Here is an 18,709-nt window from a genome sequence, read left to right as displayed (position 1 = left end):
GTCTTATAGTTTTCTGCATACAAGTCTTTTGTCTCCTTAGGTAGGTTTATTCCTAGGTATTTTATTCTTTTTGTTGCAATGGTAAATGGGAGTGTTTCCTTGATTTCTCTTTCAGATTTTTCATCACTAGTGTATAGGAATGCAAGAGATTTCTGTGCATTAATTTTGTATCCTGCTACGTTACCAAATTCATTGATTAGCTCTAGTAGTTTTCTGGTAGCATCTTTAGGATTCTCTATGCATAGGATCATGTCATCTGCAAACAGTGACAGCTTTACTTCTTCTTTTCCGATTTGGATTCCTTTTATTTCTTTTTCTTCTCTGATTGCTATGGCTAAAACTTCCAAAACTATGTTGAATAACAGTGGTGAGAGTGGACAACCTTGTCTTGTTCCTGATCTCAGAGGAAATGGTTTCAGTTTTTCACCATTGAAAACGATGTTGGCTGTGGGTTTGTCATATTTGGCCTTTATTATGTTGAGGTAAGTTCCCTCTATGCCTACTTTCTGGAGGGTTTTTATCATATATGGGTGTTGAATTTTGTCAAAAGCTTTTTCTGCATCTATTGAGATGATCGTATGGTGCTTCTCCTTCAATTTGTTAATATGGTGTATCACATTGATTGATTTGTGTTTATTGAAGAATCCCTGCATTCCTGGCATAAACCCCACTTGATCATGGTGTATGATCCTTTTAATGTGCTGTTGGATTCTGTTTGCTAGTATTTCGTTGAGGATTTTTGCATCTATGTTCATCAGTGATATTGGCCTTTAGTTTTCTTTCTTTGTGACATCTTTGTCTGCTTTTGGTATCAGGGTGATGGTGGCCTCTTAGAATGAGTTTGCGAGTGTTCCTCCCTCTGCTACATTTTGGAAGAGTTTGAGAAGGGTAGGTGTTAGCTCTTCTCGAAATGTTTGATAGAATTTGCCTGTGAAGCCATCTGGTCCTGGGCTTTTGTTTGTTGGAAGATTTTTAATCACAGTCTGAATTTCAGTGCTTGTGATTGGTCTGTTTATATTTCCTATTTCTTCCTGGTTCAGTCTCAGAAGGTTGTGCATTTCTAAGAATTTGTCCATTTCTTCCAGGTTGTCTATTTTATTGGCATATAGTTGCTTGTAGTAACCTCTCATGATCCTTTGTATTTCTGCAGTGCCAGTTGTTACTTCTCCTTTTTCATTTCTAATTCTATTGATTTGAGTCTTCTCCCTTATTTTCTTGATGAGTCTGGCTAATGGTTTATCAATTTTGTTTATCTTCTCAAAGAACCAGCTTTTAGTTTTGTTGAGCTTTGCTATCATTTCCTTCATTTCTTTTTCATTTATTTCTGATCTGATCTTTATGATTTCTTTCCTTCTGCTAACTTTGGGGTTTTTTGTTCTTCTTTCTCTAATTGCTTTAGGTGTAAGGTTAGGTTGATTATTTGAGATGTTTCTTGTTTCTTGAGGTAGGATTGTATTGCTATAAACTTCCCTCTGAGAACTGCTTTTGCTGTATCCCATATGTTTTGGGTCGTTGTGTTTCTTTGACTTCTTCAGTGATCTCTTGGTTTTTAGTAGTGTATTGTTTAGCCTCTATGTGTTTTCATTTTTTACAGATTTTTTCCTGTAATTGATATCTACTCTCAGAGTGTTGTGGTCAGAAAAGATACTTGATACGAGATTTTCTTTTTTATTACTACATACGTGGAATCATAGCTGCTTTGTAATATAAAGTTTTCCATTTTTGTACTAAACAGACCTTTCCATGTCAATAGATATTGATGTTTATTGTCACCATCATCATTTCTAATGATTTCAATATATCCTACTCCATTTTGTCTTTACAAGGAATTAAAGACAAAAACTTTCCTCTTTCAACTACCTGGCTTTGAAAGTCAGTTTTGGAAGTCTCATTTTCTTCTTCTATTTTTAATAATTTAAAAATTCTTTAATGGGTGACTCTGTCCCAGAGGATCACTCATATTCTAAAAGTGCTGGGAAGAAAAGCAAATTTATATATTGCCAAATATTATCTCTATGCGTTTATTTTACTTTCTTTGAAAAATAGTGAGGTTGGATTTTTTAAATGTATCAGTCATTGTTTATCAGTATTTCTTCTTTTTTAAGTTATCCCTTCATGTTCTTTGACCAAGGTCCTACTTTGGAATTTTTCTTTTTGATTGTTTTGTTAACAGAGCTCTCCAAAAATAACTACAAAATTAATAGTTTCCATATATGATATATATAAATATCATACATATATGATATATATATAATTTTACCTGCTTGTCATTTGTATTTTATCTTTTTTTTTTCTGTGTCAAAGGTTTCAAATTAGTCACATTTTAAAATATTTACCCTAATGGTTTCTACCTTGTCATGCTTAGAAAGATCATCACTACTTCATGATTATATAAATATTCAATTACATAGTTTCACATGATCTTATGTTTTGCTTTGTGTTTTTAATATTTGAATCTTTAGTCTACATGAAATTTATTTTGGTATGAAGTATGAGAAAAAATTCTAACAATGTTTGCCCCTCAATTTAGACATTTGTTCCCTGTGAATTAAATACCATGAAGAGGGACTTCCCTTGTGGTCCAGTGGTAAAGAATCCACCTTCCAAAGCAGAGGATGAAGGTTCGATCAGTGGTCGGGGAACTAAGATCCCACATGCCGCAGGGCAACTAAGCCTGTGTGCCACAACTACTGAGCTCGCACACCTCAGTGACAGAGCCTGTGTGCTGCAAACTGCATGCCGCAAACTACAGAGCCCACATGCTCCGGAGCCCGCACGCCACAACTACAGAGCCCACGCACCCTGGAGCCTGCACGCCTCAACTAGAGAGAGAAAACCCGCATGCCACAACTAGAGAGAAGCCTGCAGGCCAGAACGAAGAGCCACACCACAACAAAAGATCCCACACGCCTCAATGAAGACCCTGTGTGCTGCAACTAATGACCTGACACAGCCAAATAAATAAATAAATAAATAATTTGCCCTTAAAAGAAATACCTTGAACATATGTTAAATTTTTATGTGTACTTGGGTCTGTTTTGGGGCTTACCTTCTCCCACTTATTTAAACTGGTCATTTGCTTGCCTAAAATTTTTGAATCAATAAAAGCATGAAAGTAAAAGGCAACAAATTAGAAAAAATTACTTCAGCAAATATGAGAGACAGATGGTTGATAGCATTAATACAATATAACATACAAGTCAACCAAAAATCTACCCAAACTCCTATGTTGGGCATGCAAAATGGGCAAAGAATATGAAGGAAAAGTTCATAAAAGAAGAAAAATAAATCACTAATGTAAACATTAAAAAGTGATTTTCACCTCTATAGAAGTGAAAGTTTCAGAAATGAGATAACATTTATTGGGACTTCCCTGGTGGCACAGTGGTTAGGAATCCGCTTGCTAATGCAGGGGACAGGTGTTTGATCCCTGGCCTGGGAAGATCCCACATGCCGTGGAGCAACTAAATCCGTGCACCACAACTACTGAGCCTGAGCTCCAGAGACCGCGAGCCACAACAACTGAAGCCCATGTGCCACAACTACTGAAGCCCAAGCGCCTAGAGCCCCTGCTCCTCAACAAGAGAAGCCACCACAATGAGAAGCCTGTGCACTACAATGAAGAGTAGCCCCTGCTCACCACAACTAGAGAAAGCCCTCATGCAGCAACGAAGACCCAACACAGCCAAAAATTAATTAATTAATTAATTTAAAAAAATTTTTAAATGAGATAACATTTATTAAACTACCCAATAAGCAAAGATTGTTTCATAAAGTAATAGTTTCTCAAAAGTCCTCAGGACAGAGGCACTCACACTTCCCAGTAGGCATATAAATGCACAGAATCATTTTTTTTAAATAATTTGGCAATATCTAACAAGAGTCATAAAACAGAGTATATCCTTTGATGCTGCAGTTTCTTTATTCTCTAGCCTATAATATAATCTGAAATGTAGTAAAAGATTTATATACAAAGATATTCATCCTCATTTTATTTATATCAAAAATAGAAACTAGGTAAAAATCCAATAAAATAATGAATATATAAATCATAGCATAACCATAATATTGAATACGCTAGCTATTTAAAATAGTTGTCTCCCAAACTGGTTAATGGCATGTGGAAAATCTTAAAATACAACATTAGGCTAATAAAAAGGAAGATTTTAGAAGTATATATTTAGTTGGATCCTAATCAGCAAAAATACATGTAGAAAAATACTGAATATAAACTCACATAATGATCATCTCTGAGAAGTGGGATTACCAGTGATTATTACTCTCTTCATTTCCTTATTTCGAAAATACTTTACAACATGTCTCTACTGTTTTCAACAAGCTAGATGGAAAAATAAACTTGAGAATGGCCTGTGTTTTTGAGATGGAAAAACTATGTAGAAACATTTATGAGCTGTAAGAAGTAATAGAGAGAGGGAGAGAATGAAGGCTTAAAAGAAGGGAATGGGGCTTCCCTGGTGGTGCAGTAGTTAAGAATCTGCCTGCCAATGCAGGGGACATGGGTTCGAGCCTGGGTTCCAGGTCCGGGAAGATCCCACATGCCATGGAGCAACTAAGCCCATGTGCCACAACTACTAAGCCTGTGCCCTAGAGCCCGCAAGCCACAACTACTGAGCCTGTGTGCCGCAGCTACTGAAGCCTGCGTGCCTAGAGCCTATGCTCTACAACAAGAGAAGCCACTGCAATGAGAAGCCCACGCACCGCAACAAAGAGTAGCCCCAGCTCGCCACAACTAGAGAAAACCCACGCACAGCAATGAAGACCCACCGCAGCCAAAAAATAAAAAATAAATAAAATAAATTTAAAAAAAAAAAAAAAGAAGGGAATGGATGTTATAAGGATCCTGATGGGAAGGGGCATCAAGAGATCAGGTGGCGAGAAATGCCAAGGAGGAACATCTTTGTTTTGATGCTGATGAGGAGGAAGTACCAGATAGGGGCAAATATAGATAGATTTATAAGCAGAGAATGGAGACAGAACATTCAGGGAGCTCACAAAGGTTCACTTTGACTACAAGTCAAGCAAGCTCACAAGCTGAGACTGAAATGGGTGGAGGGTGGTTAGGGAACTTGAGAAGAATGATAAAGGTTATGAAAGCAGACGGGGAGTGGGAGCTAATTAAAAATAGTGAAAAGAACTGTCCTGGCATTTCTGTAAATACCTAAATACATGTTGAGATCCTGAAATCATTTAGTTCTATCTTGTTCATCAGAGAACGAATCTATTTACATATCTATGCCACATCTTCATTGATTGATTCTGATTTGTTATACATTTAATATCACTTAGGCCCTTGATCAACCAAGTCACTAATGCCCTGCACATTTGCAAATCCAGTGTTCAATTCACAGTCCTCAGGTTATCTGACGTTTTATCAGTTTATGACACATTTAGGAATCCCTCATTCTTGAAAACTGTAACTCATTTGCTTGTAGGACACCACACTACCTTGTTATTTCTACTGTATGGGTTAACCTTTGATAGACTTCTTTGAAAATGTTAAAGTGCTACAAGGCTCAGATTTTGCGCCTCTTCCCTATATTGATTCATTCACAGGGTGATCCCATCCAGGCTCTTGGCTTTAAGCACATTTCATACACTGACAACTTACCTGTATATTAAATTACACACACACACACACACACACCAGCAGTCTCAGTCTTTCACCTGAACTTCAAACTCATACAGAACGGCTTACTCTACACAGACCTCTATCAAATTGTTCACAAGCAAATTCCAAATTACTCCTCATCCCTAAATTACTTACCCATTTAACTAAATGCAAATTCCATTCATCTGGTTGTTCAGGCTAAAAACTTAGGAGTCATCATTAAAGGGTCTCTGTCTCTTTTTTGCCCTTTTCTAATACAGCTATAAATCCTATTTACTTCATTTTCAAATCATCCCAGGATCTGATCACTTCTCACCACCTCCCTTCTAGTTCAAGCCACAATCTCTCACCTGTAATGCCGTGGTTCCCCAAGGAACATTCTCTCTCATCTCATATCCTCCTCAGTCTGTTCTCCCCACAGTAACCAGAGTAATTCTTTAAAAAACATAAATCAGACCATACCACTCCTCTGCTCACAATTCTCTAATGATTTTCCATTTCATTTAAAGTAAAAACTAAAGTCCTCATGAAGAACATAAAGCCCAATAGTCCAGCTCCCTGTAATGTCTACAGACCTTGAATCTTCCAGGTTTCTACCCCTCACTCAACATGCAAAGTATCTTTCTACTTTTCAGCCACAGAGCATTCACACCTGCTGTCTATTTGAAGCACTTTTTCCCCAGATTTCACCAGGAGTCCTTCCACATCAGCTTCTGAGAGGGAAGGCCTCCTCAGAGGTCTTCCATGATTGCCCTATATAAAAACCTAGGCAGACCTTCAAGATGGCAGAGGAGTAGGACATGCAGATCACCTTCCTCTACACAAATACATCAGAAATATATCTACATGTGGAACAACTCGTACAGAACACCTACTGAACGCTGGCAGAAGACCCCAAATTTCCCCAAAGGTAAGAAACTCCCCATATCCCTGGCCATGTGGCTGAAAGGGTCTTGGTGCTCTGGCTGGGTGTCAGGCCTGTGCCTCTGAGGTGGGAGAGCCGAGTTCAGGACATTGGTCCACCAGAGACCTCCCAGCTACACATAATATGAAACGGCGAAAGCTATCCCAGAGATCTCCATCTCAATGCTAAGACCCAGCTCCACTCAACGACCAGAAACCTACAGTGCTGGACACCCTATGCCAAACAACTAACAAGACAGGAACACAGCCCCACCTATTAGCAGAGAGGCTGCCTAAAATCATAATAAGTTCACAGATACCCCAAAACACACCACCGGATGCAGTCCCGCCCACCAGAAAAACAAGATCCAGCCTCATCCACCAGAACACAGGCACAAGTTCCCTCCACCAGGAAGCCTACACAACCCTCTGAAGCAACCTTAGCCACTGGGAGCAGACACCAAAAACAACGGGAACTACGAACCTGCAGCCTGTGAAAAGGAGACCCCAAACACAGTAAGTTAAGCAAAATGAGAAGACAGAGAAACACACAGCAGATGAAGGAGCAAGGTAAAAACCCACCAAACCAAACAAATGAAGAGGAAATAGGCAGTATACCTGAAAAAGAATTCAGAGTAATGATAGTCAAAATGATCGAAAATCTTGGAAACAGAAAGGAGAAAATATAAGAAACGTTTAACAAGGACCTAGAATAACTAAAGAGCAAACAAACAATGATGAACAACACAATAAATGAAATTTAAAATTCTCTAGAAGGAATCAATAGCAGAATAACTGAGGCAGAAGAAAGGATAAGTGACCTGGAAGGTAAAATAGTGGAAATAACTAGCACAGAGCAGAATAAAGAAAAAAGAATGAAAAGAATTGAGGACAGTCTCAAAGACCTCCGGGACAACATTAAACGCACCAACATTCGAATTATAGGGGTCCCAGAAGAAGAAGAGGAGAAGAAAGGGACTGAGAAAATATTTGAAGAGATTATAGTTGAAAACTTCCTTAATATGTCAGAGGAAATAGTCAATCAAGTCCAGGAAGAACAGAGAGTTCCATACAAGATAAATCCAAGGAGAAACACTCCAAGACACATATTATTGAAGCTATCAAAAATTACATACAAAGAAAAACTATTAAAAGCAGCAAGGGAAAAACAACAAATAACATACAAGGGAGTCCCCATAAGGTTAACAGCGGATCTTTCAGCAGAAACTCTGCAAGCCAGAAGGGAGTAGCAGGACATATTTAAAGTGATGAAAGGGAAAAACCTACAACCAAGATTACTCCACCCAGCAAGGATCTCATTCAGATTTGATGGAGAAATCAAAACCTTTACAGACAAGCAAAAGCTAAGAGAATTCAGCACCACCAAACCAGCTTTACAACAAATGCTAAAGGAACTTCTCTAGGCAGGAAACACAACAGAAGGAAAACACCTACAATAACAAACCCAAAACAATTAAGAAAATGGTAATAGGAACATACATATGGATAACGACCGTAAATGTAAATGGATTAAATGCTCCAACCAAAAGACATAGACTGGCTGAATGGATACAAAAACAAAACCTATATATATGCTGTCTACAAGAGACCCACTTCAGACCTAGGGACACATACAGACTGAAAGTGAGGGGATGGAAAAAGATATTCCATGCAAATGGAAATCAAAAGAAAGCTGGAGTAGCAGTTCTCATACCAGACAAAATAGACTTTAAAATAAAGACTATTACAAGAGACAAAGAAGGACACTACATAATGAACAAGGGATCAATCCAAGAAGAAAATATAATAATTGTAAATATTTATGCACCCAACACAGGAGCACCTCAATACATAAGGCAAATGCTAAGAGCCATAAAGGGGGAAATCGGCAGTAACACAATCATAGTAGGGTACTTTAACACCCCACTTTCACCAATGGACAGATCATCCAAAATGAAAATAAATAAGGAAACACAAGCTTTAAATGATACATTAAACAAGATGGACTTAATTGATATTTATAGGACATTCCATCCAAAAACAATAGAATACACTTTCATCTCAAATGCTCATGGAACATTTTCCAGGATAGGTCATATCCTGTGTCACATACCAAGCCTTGGTAAATTTAAGAAAACTGAAATCATATCAAGTATCTTTTCTCACCACAATGCTCTGAAACTAGATATAAATTACAGGAAAAAAATCTATAAAAAATACAAACACATGGAGGCTAAACAATACACTACTAAATAACCAAGAGATCAGTGAAGAAATCAAAGAGGAAATCAAAATTACCTAGAAACAAATGACAATGAAAACACGATGACCCAATACCTATGGGATGCAGCAAAAGCAGTTCTCAGAGGGAAGTTTATAGCAATACAATCCTACCTCAAGAAACAAGAAACATCTCAAATAATCAACCTAACCTTACACCTAAAGCAATTAGAGAAAGAAGAACAAAAAACCCCAAAGTTAGCAGAAGGAAAGAAATCATAAAGATCAGATCAGAAATAAATGAAAAAGAAATGAAGGAAATGATGGCAAAGATCAACAAAACTAAAAGCTGGTTCTTTGAGAAGATAAACAAAATTGATAAACCATTAGCCACACTCATCAAGAAAATAAGGGAGAAGACTCAAATCAATAGAATTAGAAATGAAAAAGGAGAAGTAACAACTGGCACTGCAGAAATACAAAGGATCATGAGAGGTTACTACAAGCAACTATATGCCAATAAAATAGACAACCTGGAAGAAATGGACAAATTCTTAGAAATGCACAACCTTCTGAGACTGAACCAGGAAGAAATAGGAAATATAAACAGACCAATCACAAGCACTGAAATTCAGACTGTGATTAAAAATCTTCCAACAAACAAAAGCCCAGGACCAGATGGCTTCACAGGCAAATTCTATCAAACATTTCGAGAAGAGCTAACACCTACCCTTCTCAAACTCTTCCAAAATGTAGCAGAGGGAGGAACACTCGCAAACTCATTCTAAGAGGCCACCATCACCCTGATACCAAAAGCAGACAAAGATGTCACAAAGAAAGAAAACTAAAGGCCAATATCACTGATGAACATAGATGCAAAAATCCTCAACGAAATACTAGCAAACAGAATCCAACAGCACATTAAAAGGATCATACACCATGATCAAGTGGGGTTTATGCCAGGAATGCAGGGATTCTTCAATAAACACAAATCAATCAATGTGATACACCATATTAACAAATTGAAGGAGAAGCACCATACGATCATCTCAATAGATGCAGAAAAAGCTTTTGACAAAATTCAACACCCATATATGATAAAAACCCTCCAGAAAGTAGGCATAGAGGGAACTTACCTCAACATAATAAAGGCCAAATATGACAAACCCACAGCCAACATCGTTTTCAATGGTGAAAAACTGAAACCATTTCCTCTGAGATCAGGAACAAGACAAGGTTGTCCACTCTCACCACTGTTATTCAACATAGTTTTGGAAGTTTTAGCCATAGCAATCAGAGAAGAAAAAGAAATAAAAGGAATCCAAATCGGAAAAGAAGAAGTAAAGCTGTCACTGTTTGCAGATGACATGATCCTATGCATAGAGAATCCTAAAGATGCTACCAGAAAACTACTAGAGCTAATCAATGAATTTGGTAACGTAGCAGGATACAAAATTAATGCACAGAAATCTCTTGCATTCCTATACACTAGTGATGAAAAATCTGAAAGAGAAATCAAGGAAACACTCCCATTTACCATTGCAACAAAAAGAATAAAATACCTAGGAATAAACCTACCTAAGGAGACAAAAGACTTGTATGCAGAAAACTATAAGACACTGATGCAAGAAATTAAAGATGATACAAAGAGATGGAGAGATATACCATGTTCTTGGATTGGAAGATTCAACATTGTGAAAATGACTCTACTACCCAAAGCAATCTACAGATTCAATGCAATCCCTATCAAACTACCAATGGCATTTTTCACAGAACTAGAACAAAGAATTTCACAATTTGTATGGAAACACAAAAGACCCCGAATAGCCAAAGCAATCTCGAGAAAGAAAAACGGAGCTGGAGGAATCAGGCTCCTGGACTTCAGACTATACTAGAAAGCTACAGTAATCGAGACAGTATGGTACTGGCACAAAAACAGAAATATAGATCAATGGAACAGGATAGAAAGCCCAGAGATAAACCCACGCCCATATAGTCACCTTATTTTTGATAAAGGAGGCAAGAGTATACAATGGAGAAAAGACAGCCTCTTCAATAAGTGGTGCTGGGAAAACTGAACAGCTACATGTAAAAGATTGAAATTAGAACATTCCCTAACACCATACACAAAAATAAACTCAAAATGGATTAAAGACCTAAATGTAAGGCCAGACACTATAAAACTCTTAGGGGAAAACATAGGCAGAACACTCTATGACATAAATCACAGCAAGATCTTTTTTTTTTTTTTAATTTTATTTATTTATTTATGGCTGTGCTAGGTCTTCGTTTCTGTGCAAGGGCTTTCTCTAGTTGTGGCGAGCAGGGGCCACTCTTCATCGCGGTGCGCGGGCCTCTCACTATCGCGGCCTCTCGTTGCGGAGCACAGGCTCCAGACGCGCAGGCTCAGTAGTTGTGGCTCACGGGCCTAATCGCTCCGCGGCATGTGGGATCCTCCCAGACCAGGGCCCGAACCCGTGTCCCCTGCATTGGCAGGCAGACTCTCAACCACTGCGCCACCAGGGAAGCCCAGCAGCAAGATCTTTTTTGACCTACCTCCTAGAGAAATGGAAATAAAACAAAAATAAACAAATGGAACTTAATGAAACTTAAAAGCCTTTGCACAACAAAGGAAACCATAAACAAGATGAAAAACAACCCTCAGAATGGGAGAAAATATTTGCAAATGAAGCAACTGACGAAGGATTAATCTCCAAAATATACAAGCAGTTCATGCAGCTCAATATCAAAAAAACAAACAACTCAATCCAAAAATGGGCTGAAGACCTAAATAGACATTTCTCCAAAGAAGATATACAGATTGCCAACAAACACATGAAAAGATGCTCAACATCACCAATCATTAGAGAAATGCAAATCAAAACCACAATGAGGTATCACCTCACCCCGGTCAGAATGGCCATCATCAAAAAAATCTACAAACAATAAATGCTGGAGAGGGTGTGGAGAAAAGGGAACCCTCTTGCCCTGTTGGTGGGAATGTAAATTGATACAGCCACTATGGAGAACAGTATGGAGGTTCCTAAAAAATCTAAAAATAGAACTACCATACAACCCAAGAATCCCACTACTGGGCATATACCCTGAGAAAACCATAATTCAAAAAGAGTCATGTACCACAATGTTCACTGCAGCTCTATTTACAATAGCCAGGACATGGAAGCAACCTAAGTGTCCATCAACAGATGAATGGATAAAGATGTGGCACATATATACAATGGAATATTACTCAGCCATAAAAAGAAACGAAATTGAGTTATTTGTAGTAAGGTGGATGGACCTAGAGTCTGTCATACAGAGTGAAGTAAGTCAGAATGAGAAAAACAAATACCATATGCTAATACATATATATGGAATCTAACAAAAAAAAAGGGTCTGATGAACCTAGGGGCAGGACAGGAATAAAGACACAGACGTAGAGAATGGACTTCAGGACACAGGGATGGGGAAGGGTAAGCTGGGACGAAGTGAGAGAGTGGCACGGACATATATACACTACCAAATGTAAAGTAGATAGCTAGTGGGAAGTAGCCACATAGCACAGGGAGATCAGCTTGGTGCTTTGTGACCACCTAGAGGGGTGGCATAGGGAGGGTGGGAGGGGGACGCAAGAGGGAGGAGATATGGGGACATATGTATATGTATATGTATAGCTGATTCACTTTGTAATAAAGCAGAAACTAACACACCATTGTAAAGCAGTTATACTCCAATACAGATGTTAAAAAGTAAATTAAAAAAATAAAAACCTAGCAACCCACCCCCTTATACTGCTTTATTTACTTTAATGTCCTTTTCCAAAGCACATATTGCCACCTAAAATATATGTTCTTCATGTATTTGTCCATTTTCACACCCAAATATAAGCCTCAGAGCCAGATATGTTTCTGTTGTATTTACTGCAATAGTCCCAAGATCTGTTATGTAGTAGTTGCTCATAAATATCTGAATATTTAGATGAAGTAGTGAATAAAATATTTTTCAATACCAACTATGTACCAGGTTACTTTACTGGGTGGTAGAATAGGAAATTAAGTATTTCACTCTGAAAATTTCTATGTAACTCAGGGTTCTTAGTTGTAAATAACAGAAAGCAATCTCTAGTTAACAGAAAGCAATCTGGAGTATCTTTTTTAAAAAGGAAGTTTTGGGCGTGGTCAAGGAGAGTTTTCTAGTCTGATTGGAGAAGGAGAGAGGCCGAGAGCAAGAGGTTCTTCCTTCTGCTTAGGTTTCCATATAGGAGATGAATAAATTCTCTAAAGACTACACTAAGTGTAAGAGCTTCCCCAATAGAAGTTCAATGTCTGTCCTAGGCACATTTTCCCAAATGTTTCTTATCCAGCTAGCAATACCAAGAAAGTGACCGAACAAAATATACATCTAAATAAAAGCTCACAATTTTTAAGTATGAAATTTCACAAATATTAATGATACCTTCTAGATATAAGATATTATACTCTAATTTCCATTCTCTTATTTCATTGTAATCTTTATAAGACATGCACCAATGGACCAGGTGTTATTTATGTAAGATTTTTTTTCCCTTCCTCTTCTTCATTAGCAACAAAATCTCAGAGGTATAATTTCCAGATTCTCTTGGAGAAACATGAACATACGATGTGTCCCAGATGGTGCTTTCCAATCTTTTACATACAAAAATGAAGCTTTCACTGTGAAGAACAGTGGGCATTTCCAGCTTTGTTGAAAGCATAAGAATGACACATATCTGTCCTTACAGATTCACAAACAGAAAGTTCTGAATCTCATAATGGCAAGTCAACTGCGAACCTTTTTATTCAGTCTTCTATCAAAATACTAAATTTTATTCCTATTTTGTTGCACATTATTTCTTAATTGGTCAATTATCATGATCAATGAAAGCAAGGAATGTAAAGTAGCACAAAGTGACAGAGAAAGAATATTTATTTGCAATACAGCAAAATAAAAAGTTGTTTCTTGAATCTCATGATATAGTCTTTGCCAACTTCTCATCTGACCCTGTTGGCTCGAGAAATATGTATGAAAGGCACTTTTCTCATCTACTTACATAATCTCCTCAACATTCACTTTTGCATATGAAAGCAGAATAAGTTCATGAAGTGCCTTCTCTTAAACTACATGCAAATAATAAAAATGAGCCAGTATCAAAATCATCAGTCTCACTCCAAATGTAATGATGTGAAATAATTGGTCTGAGTCACCCACCTCTAAGTCAAAGACCAAGATAACATAAACTGAAGACAGAAAAGTCAGACATTAGCTATAAAACAGTGGAGAGAGAGAGAGAGAATGAGAGCTTAACTGTACATGTATAGGCATTACTGTGTGTGTGTGTGTGTGTGTGTGTGTGTGTTCTGGCTTGAGCGAAAAAGAGTGTGTATGTGTGCCCACAAGAGCAAGAGAAAGAAAAAGTGTGTATGTTTACCTGCCTGAGCATGACTGTGTGTTTGTGCTTGAGGAAGCAAATGCATATGGGAGGGACAGAGAGGATTATATAAGTGTGTGGCAGAATGAATGAGGGTGAGTGTGTGTGTGTGTGTTTAAGTGTGTGTGTGTGCATGTGTGTGGAACAAGTAGGAAGAACTAGAATCTTTTCATTTCCCTACATACTGTGTAATACAAATGTTTTCTAAAAAATCGTGAAAGCACAGATAGTTTTATTACAATTTGCCTTTCTTACATAAGGGCAGGTACCTCCAAATGTCTAAATTAAACTCAATAGAAATTAGGTGTGAAAAATATCCTAAAACAATTTAGCAGAAAGACATGAAAAATTCAGCCAATTTAAACATTACCACTTATAAGTTAACATAGTGCTATTTTTCTTTCAGTTTAAAATAACCTGATATAATGAACTAATTTTTCCTTCACTTAATGGCTCTTTAAATTAGTATTACAATTGATTGTCTCTTGATTAAACATCATTTTATTTTAAATTAGGGTTTAACAGATAAATTATTTCTGAATGGTCACAATTAAATCCCTTGCTAGTATGTTAGCATTATACATAAACATAAAATGCACCCTTGCCAGAAACATTTCAACGTTTAAAACTAGGTACCATGAAGCATTGACAGAGTATGCTAGATTATAACTGAATTTTGATTCCCACAACACACTTCAGGTCAGTTCACTCTGCCTTGCTCTCCAGGGCTAAATGGAAGGGGACATACCACACACCGGTCAATGGAAAGGATGGAAATGTTTCATCTTCAACGCTGGCCCTAATGCTCATCAGATCTTATAAATCCCAAGATAAACCTGGAAGAACATCAAACTCATCTAGGGGAGCTGCTCTTTCCCAAGGTTTCAGTTCCAAAAGCTTCTTCATCAGATGGAAGGTAACGAAGGCAGGCTTTGTTTTTAGAACTCAGTTAATATTTCAGTGTGTTTTCTGCCAGCATCTCATAGATATGTGTGCATAAATATATGCACATTTATAAATACACACACACACAAAATTTGCTCCACTATCTAATGTCATCTAATGTCACCTTGCTTATTAAAGCCTAGCTCTGAGTATGTGTTTACTAACAGTATTTGTTATTTCACACTCCTTCCTGCCCTGGTCTTACAAGGCACCAGAAAACTCAGCAAACTTAAGGATAGGCTATGGCTTTCAGTCTGTGTGGTCACCATTGAGATGCTGGTGTCTAAACCCCAAGGACAGGTCAAAGGTAGGTGGCTTCACCCCCTCCATGCCAGTGTAGGCCCTGGAATCTCTAAGTGCCTAGAACATGGTGGTCTCCCTTGTGATATCACTTCCCCCTCCACCACATCATCCATCCATCACCCAGAGGTCCCATCACCTCCTAGGACCCCCCCCCATGGGAGTAAGGGTGGGCTCCTGCAACTCTCCTTTCTGCTTTGTAACCCATAACTCTAGGTGGGACCCTCTGGCCTCTTTCAGGTCTTGAAACCTCACTCTCTCCCAGGCAATCTAATTTAATGCTCCCTCAGAGGATAAAATCCAAAGGTTCTTTAGTTTTCCCCCTGGAAAGGGGGAATGTAAGATGCTCAGACTTCTTTCAAAAAATAATTTTGGCCTCTTCTCCCAGGGAGAAATGGAAAATAGGAATGCTTTTGTCAACAGCAGCCAGAATTTCTGAGATTCTATTAATACACTATTTTGCCTGTGTTTACAGACATCTGGATACTCTGTGGTATATTAATTGTACTTTTTTCAAACTCACAATTAGACATATTGCTTCAGGTACTTATCCTGAAAAGATGTCTAGAGGTTAAAGAAAAATGTACTGAGAATATTTTTTGAAAATGTAACTAGCATATCATTGAAAATAAGTTTATCTCATGTTTCCAGACTTTTCAAACACCCTGCAAGTGTGTATACATGTATACGTATGTGAATGTGTGTGTGTGTAGGTATGTTTATATATCACTCAAAATTTTCCACTGATGTATTTTCCTGAGCTGTAAGAGCTATTTTATAAAAGTTTGATATTTTTCTATAATAGTTACTTAAAGTCTCTTTTCCAGCTTACTATGTAGCTTTGGTTTTATATTGAGAATTAGCGTGCAGAAAATTTTATCAAGATTTTCAAGTATACCTGCATAAAGTTACACAGGGTACTGGCATAATTTTTAATCTCTTCTGACTGTAGCCATTGACCCTTTCTTATTCTTAAATGTTTTTGCGTTTTTCTAACTCCTTTCTTATTCCATTGACCAAATGTTTATTTCATTGTTTGATTTTAAACCAGTCTTAGATTCATCAATTCTACTGTGTCTCTGTTTTCTAATATTAAATTCTACGTTTTGTCTTTACTATTAATTTATTCTTACTGCTTAATTTCAGTTTATTGTTTTTCTGTTTCAGGATTTTTTCCCCTCTCCCAGATATCTAGAGTAGAATGTTTCATTCGTTTATTTTTAAATTTTACTTCTAAACAATAAAATCTCTTAGGGTTATACAATTATCTATAAATACATTTTTGGCTCAAAGCATAACTCTGATATGCAATTTTCTTTTTTGATTACTTTCTTAAAAGTTTGTAGTCGTGTTTTTTATCTTCTCTTTGATCTGGGGGGAATGTTTGCTTTTTCCTACGAATATTGTAAGTCCAGAAAAGAGTTTTGTGAATTGAGGGGGGTGCTTTATCTAAGATATTAAAACCTTAATGATATGATTAGCCATTGATAAGTCCCAATTTATTACTCTATGTCTCTTTTCCGTATCTTAGAAATAACTGCAAAATTTCCTATTTGCGGACTTCAGTTCAATCTATTAAAACAAATAGAAGATTTCAAATGGAAATTTGAGCAAAAGTTTTCTACAAATTTTTCTTTTTTTTTTTTTTACTTTTTTTACTCAAAGTACTTATTAAATGAAAGACTATTCATCTTTACAGGAAGTTCCTGCATGGCGCTGTAACTGGTGAGTGGACCCAACTCCAGATTTTCAGAGCATAGCATTCTCTCTCCCTCGGGCACTCACTCCTTCTCTTTCCATCTATCTGCATCACTTTTTAAGTAATGACCACAGACTGAGCCCCTTGGGGGTAATTAATAAGATCCTCATGATTAAAATTCTTTAATGCCACTTAATATTAGAAATGTTCATGTTAGTCATTTAAAATATCCTGTTAGACATTTGGGTTTCCTCCAACAAAGGAAGAATGAAGCGCTCAGGGGGGTGGGAATAGGGTAGGGGCTGCTGAGAAAATAAGTAAAGGCTCCAATTCAGTGGTCAGTTACTTTTACATCTGATACCCCTTGACTTAAAAACCATGCTAAAAACAATACTCTTGTTAAAGGACTTCTACTTTTTTTGAGAACACAGTTTCACATATGGTTGATTTTTCAGACCTCTGACAGAGATCAAAATAAGAAGCAATTTTAAGATGTCATTCCTTATCTAGGAATTTTATTAAGACATACTTCACTTGAGATAGGCTAAATGACAATTTGTTTTCCCCCTTGGTACGTGTCAGATAAACTAGCCTTCTCAGTTCAGCCTTGACTATAGCTCTCATAGAATATGATTAATGATATATTCCAAGCGGAAGTCCCCAAGGAAAACATCTTCTCTTAATTCTTACTATCCTAATGAAATGGTATAGTTCATTATTCATTAATCTGACTGGAGTGACAAAATAGGCTGCAAGGAAAAAAAGTGCCTCTATCATGTCCAAAGAGATGAAGCTGAGATAATTCATCACTGAAAACATATGCTTAAAATTCACTATGTTCTGCTGAATAATACAAGGTTTCCTATAAAAAAGGAACAGCATCACACATATTAAGTTCCGCTTTTTGAGGAAAATGGTCCCCTCCAAAGAAGCCTGTAAGATTCTTATTAAGTAATTAATATTCTGGGTTTCCATGAAAGAAAATTTCCTACACAATGGATTTCTAAAATGCATATTATACTGAGGTAATGAGTTCAGTAAAAGTCTACTGAGCACAGTGATTCACGAAGGACAGTGGGGAAGGATAGGTTAATAGGCTTTTGTCCTCCTCCACATTTCTTATGTCCCCTCTTCAAAGAGGATTGCCTGTCACTCCTATTAACCATATATTTTCCAAGTGTGAGGCCATTCCATGGTTTACAGTTACTAAATTAATGAAGCTTAGTACATCACTTTACTCAAAACTAGCTTTTCAATAAAGGCAACAGACTAACATGTAAAACCAATTCCTTTTGTCAAAGTACTTTAAAGTTCAAAAATAGCATAAAGATAATAATGATGGAAATCGTAATATTCTGTCTGATTCAGTGTCATTCTAATTAGCAGCAGCAGCAACACGGACCTTGGTGGAGTCCTGCACTCACGGAAGATGCCCTTCTTAAGCCATGAAGGATATTTGTGTTCTGAATGTCATTTCTACCTACTGAACCCAAATCTCCTAGATTTTTGAACTTTAATCTTTAACTGAAGCTGGCATGTGAATACCATATGGCTATAAAGAGAGAAC

The sequence above is a fragment of the Eschrichtius robustus genome, chromosome 5, assembly GCF_028021215.1.
Source record: "Eschrichtius robustus isolate mEscRob2 chromosome 5, mEscRob2.pri, whole genome shotgun sequence".
Classification (NCBI taxonomy): domain Eukaryota; kingdom Metazoa; phylum Chordata; class Mammalia; order Artiodactyla; family Eschrichtiidae; genus Eschrichtius; species Eschrichtius robustus.
This window is presented reverse-complemented; position numbering follows the sequence as displayed.